Source organism: Aethalodelphis obliquidens, unplaced genomic scaffold (genome assembly GCF_003676395.1).
Source record: "Aethalodelphis obliquidens isolate GAN/ISIS:26980383/991018 unplaced genomic scaffold, ASM367639v1 scaffold3, whole genome shotgun sequence".
Lineage (NCBI taxonomy): Eukaryota > Metazoa > Chordata > Mammalia > Artiodactyla > Delphinidae > Aethalodelphis > Aethalodelphis obliquidens.
Window position 1 is genome coordinate 35,228,431 of NW_020837947.1, and position 5,630 is coordinate 35,234,060.

Genomic DNA, 5,630 nt, shown 5'->3' on the forward strand with positions numbered 1-5,630 from the left:
GATGATGGGTCAGTGGAAACTCAGGCCCTCCTTTAATGTTAAAATGGATCATAAATACTTGTAATCACAGAAATGTTACAAGATATTTTTAATTTCATCAAATAAATATTTTATCAAATTACTACTGCTTCACCGATCTTCACCCTTCTTTTAAAGCAATGTCTGGATCCATACAATAATGTAAACTCAGTATCATCCTTCACTTATGTCTATAATTATATAAGAATTTAAGAGTAATATAAATTATTTACTACGGCTGTTTTCATATGGCTAAATGGTCAGCAAGCATGTACAATGGCTACAATAACCATAAAAATTTGTGATTACTTCTGAAACAATAAAATGGAATATGAAGAGAAGGAAGAAATGGATACTGAGTATTGGTAGGACACCATACTTTAATATGTAAGACTCTACTATGTTAGTGCTGAGAGGAAGGATTTGACAAGCTAATTAATTTGTCTTTTCTTTTACCCCTAAGCACTCTTGCTGTTCAGATCCTCCCTCTATTTCAAATCTGTGTCCACCACCAATACTGACAGTTGCACAAAGCACACATTTTCAAGGCATTCAGAGGAGTTGCCTTTTGGGTCAAAAAGGTAAGTCAAGAGACGTGAAGAAGCATTTCCCTGGAGCCTGAACAGTTTAAATGACAAGGGTGGATGTTTGAGATTATGGGACTAGCTGTGGCAGTGCTGAATGCTGGATGCTAAGTAAGAAAAATTCCCATTTGTTCTTTTTAAAAACAATATTTATTTGTTAATTTTTTAAATAAAAATAAGTACCTTACATGTTACCATAAATAACATTTTTAATGAAAATAAATTAATTTCCTTCTAAACAAAAAAGTGAGAAAAATAGCATTGTTTTATATTTTTGCAAATCTCTTTTATGTCTGACTTATAGGGAGACAGGTGAATCATCATATCTGTTTCTATACGGAATCTGTTGCCATACGTTGCTTGTGAAGTGTATAGAAAATTTAACCACACGTATATTGGGTTGGCCAAAAAGTTCCTTCAGGTTTTTCTGTAACATTTTACAGAAAAACCCGAAGGAACTTTTTGGAAAAGGAATGGTATTTCAGTAATCTTTGCAGATAATTCTGGAAATTCTTCTTTATTAGTACACCAAAACTCAACAAGTGGTAGCTTCTTAAAGGTTAGATGAATGCCAATTAACTTTTTGTACTCTGTGACATTAAAATCCATTGGTCCCTCTTGTACTTGAAGTGGATCATTCATCCATGTGCCATTTTGTAGTATCCTTACTGATTATTAAGAGAGTGTCAGTTCACTGAGTTGTGCAGATCTTCTAAGTGTTGAAACATTTCATTATATAATTTTTAAAAATTCATATTTACTTTTAAATATCATTTGATGTATTTTGATAAAATATCTACCAAACACCCAAGTCTAAATAACTATAATTTTGTCTGTCAGTCATTCTTTCAAGCAAAAATAGTGTTCCATGAAAAAAAGCGACCATTTCAGCTTACAACTGAAACAACTGCATGAGTGCTCTTCCCCTTGACAAACATTACACTTCAGTTTGCAGTAGAAGTGCTTTATACATACTTCCTATTTTATCACACCAAATAATAAAAAATGTACTCAAAGGTTAAGACTTAACTAAAAAAAAAAATATTTTTTACTGCTTTTTCAAGGACATTCTTAAATAAAACTGGCAATTTTTTTTGGCCAATATGTAACGGTGGAGAATTTGATGACTATTAACATGGTTTGGAGCCATGGCTTTTATCTGTGCCAGCAGTTTAACTCACCAAATGCTTTTGCATCATGAGAACAAATATCAACACAGTTGTTTCAAAAGAAATCATATGATTCAAAAGAAGATATTCAATCCTTTGAATATTTCGGCACCATTTCTGTTGTTGCCAAGCATTCACATAAAAGAAGATCTTCAATCATTGGTTTGTGCTGATACTCAACAGCTGATACTGGAATATAAGCAAAATGGCAAGCCCAGCGTATCTGTAGGTATTTCCATCTTTAAGGAAAAGATCCAGTTCTAAAGAGATGTTTTGATCTTCATGTTTTCATCTCAATTTTTTTTGAATTTTATTTTATTTCTTTATACAGCAGGTTCTTATTAGTTATCAATTTTATACATATTAGTGTATATATCTCAATTCCAATCTCCCAATTCATCCCACCACCATCACCCCAGCACCCCCCACATTCTCCCCTTGGTGTCTATATGTTTGTTCTCTAAATCTGTGTCTCTATTTCTGCCTTGCAAACCAGTTCATCTGTACGATTTTTCTAGATTCCACATATATGCGTTAATATATGATATCTGTTCTTCTTTCTGACTTACTTCACTCTGTATGACAGTCTCTAGGTCCATCCACATCTCTACAAATGACCCAATTTTCAATAATTTTTCTTTGTCTTTAATTTTTGCCAGTTTGATTACTATGTGTCTCGGTGTGTTTCTCCTTGGGTTTATCCTGTGTGGGACTCCGCACTTCCTGGACTTGGGTGGCTACTTCCTTTCCCGTGTTAGAGAAGTTTTCGACTATAATCTCTTCAAATATTTTCTCAGGTCCTTTCTCTGTCTCTTCTCCTTCTGGCACCCCTATAATGTGAATGTTGGTGTGTTTAATGTTGTCCCAAAGGTTTCTTAGGCTGTCTTCATTTCTTTTCAATCTTTTTTCTTTATTCTGTTCCCCAGCAGTGAATTCCACCATTCTGTCTTCCAGGTCACTTAACCATTCTTCTGCCTCAATTATTCTGGTATTTATTCCTTCTAGTGTATTTTTCATTTCAGTTATTGTATTGTTCATCTCTGTGTGTTTGTTCTTTAATTCTTCTAGGTGTTTGTTCTTGAATTCTTCTAGACCTTTGTTAAACATTTCTTGCATCTTCTCGATCTTTGCCTCCATTCTTTTTCTGAGGTCCTGGATCATCTTCACTATCATTATTCTGAATTCTTTTTCTGGAAGGTTGCCTATCTCCACTTCATTTTGTTGTTTTTCTGGGGTTTTATCTTGTTCCTTCATCTGGTACATAGTCCTCTGCCTTTTCCTTTTGTCTATCTTTCTGTGAATGTGGTTTTCTTTCCACAGGCTGCAGGATTGTAGTTCTTTCTGTTTCTGCTGTCTGCCCTCTGAAGGATGAGGCTCTCTAAGAGGGTTGTGCAAGCTTCCTGATGGGAGGGACTGGTGGTTGGTAGAGCTGGGTGTTGCTCTGGTGGCCAGAGCTCAGTAAAACTTTAATCTGCTTGTCTGCTGATGGGTGGGGCTGAGTTCCGTCTCTCTTGGCTGTTTGGCCTGAGGCGACCCAACACTGCAAACTACAGGCTCTTTGGTGGGCCTAATGGTGGACTCGGGGAGGGCTCACGCCAAGGAGTACTTCCCAGAACTTCTGCTGTCAGTGTCCTTGTCCCCGTGCTGAGCCACAACCACCCCCTGCCTCTGCAGGAGACCCTCTGACACTAGCAGGTAGGTCTAGTTCAGTCTCCTATGGGGTCACTGCTCCTTCCCGTGTCCTGTTGTGCACAGTACTTTGTGTGTGCCCTCCAAGAGTGGAGTCTCTGTTTCCCCCAGTTCTGTTGAAGTCCTGCAATCAAATCCCAGTAGCCTTCAAAGTCTGATTCTCTGGGAATTCCTCCTCCCATTGCTGGACTCCCAGGTTGGGAAGCCTGATGTGGGGCTCAGAACCTTCACTCCAGTGGGTAGACTTCTGTGGTATAATTGTTCTCCAGTCTGTGAGTCACCCACCCAGCAGTTATGGGATTTGATTTTATTGTGATTATGCCCCTCCTACCATCTCATTGCGCTTCTCTTTTGCCTTTGGATGCCAGGTATCTTTTTTGGTGAGTTCCAGTGTCTCCCTGTCGATGATTGTTCAGCAGTTATTTGTGATTCTGGTGCTCTTGCAAGAGGGAGTCCTCAATTTTTAATTTGATGAATTACTGTAGCATTAAAAAGTGTCAGTGCCATGATATCTTTTACTGATTTTTTTCATACAACAGGCATTCAGCAATGTCAACCGTGCAAGGCATATAGTATGTGCTTCTCCAAGCAACGAAATATGATAACCTACCCTGAAAGGGCTTCTATAATAACTTTTTGGTTAACTCTTCCACAAGTCTCTTTTTCTCCTAAATTACTAATGATAAGTGAATGATACTGCCTTCCATTCAGGCACAAGATTCAGAAGCCTGGCAGGAGCTTGTTCCCTTATTGTCTCTCTGCTACGCTTATATCAGTTCAGCATGGCTTCTCTTTTTCTATATCTCATAAATACTCCTTAATATACTTCCTCTTGTCAATATTTACTATCTTACTTTCAACTTTTATAATTTCACCCTTGATTATATCAGTAGATTGTATATATCTCTTCTTGTCACCAGCTTAATCTATCTATTGTCTCTACTGCTTCCAAATTGCCATGTCTCACAAAGTAGGTCTAAGCATTTCTTCCCCCATTTGAAACCCTATAACACCCAAACATCTTTCTTATAACATCCAAAAATTTTACCAGAGTCTTATAGGCTAAAGTAAGGCAATTAGATCATATTTTAAGTGCAGTAAGAGTCACTGAAAGTTTTATTCAGGTGCATGTAATAATCTGATTGACATTTTAATGAAATCATTCATGCTGTGGGGACTGAATAATAAGGTGGAAAGATTGGAAGTAGGGACATTATTTAAGGAGGCTAGCAGTCCAGGTGATGGGGTCCAGGTAATTATTCCAGGCATGCACTAATGTATGGTTTGTAGAGATGGAGAAGTGAACAAATTCAAACTATGAGAAAATAAATTTCTGCTATTTAAGCCACTGGGCTTATGGTATTTTGTTATAGCAACCTAAGCTAATATAGACATCTTAGTAGGATAATAGTTTATTACCTGATGCTTACTTTTATCCTTTCTCCAACCCCTATTCAAACAGCCACACCATTCTGTATGCAACTGAATCAAGGTAAGGCCCTGATTGTAAAATCCAGAGAAAAGAAGGAGACTTCCTGGCTTTGGGTCTTTTTAGAACATAGAGGATTCCTAGCATAGATAAAATGTGAGAGATATAATTAGGCAGATCAGGCCTTTGCTGCACCATGCCTTACCCAGTAGCCAGAAAAGAAGAGATCCCTGGAGATAAAAAGGAACAAAGAGATGGAAGTGATGAGAGTAGAAAGGTTGGGGTATGGGTCAAGAGGACTAGACCTAGATGGGCCACATGGACAGAAACGGGGATTAGCTCATCAAAGGGCCACAGTGAAGAGCATTGTAAGTCTTGTAGGAACCATGTGAACGTCATCATCTGATGAGTGCCCTGGCCTACATTTATGCAATCACTGTCCATCCCTTGTGCCCAGAGATTATGCATATTGTTCTTTTCATCAATGTCTAATAAAGATATCTCTTCAATAGTCCCTGGTACTGCTCCCAGCCACTGCTCAGCAGGAGAGATCCTGTTAGTGCTTCAGACTTTGTTTGATCCTTCTCTGATTTACCCCATATGGACAAATAGACAAATCATTTTGAAATATTCTAGTGACTCACAATACTTGAGAAAGCCCTAGATATTGAGTGGGGAAATGGTGATGTGGAAGGGAAGACTCCCCACACCTGTACTGCGTGGGGTGGAATGCAAGATGAG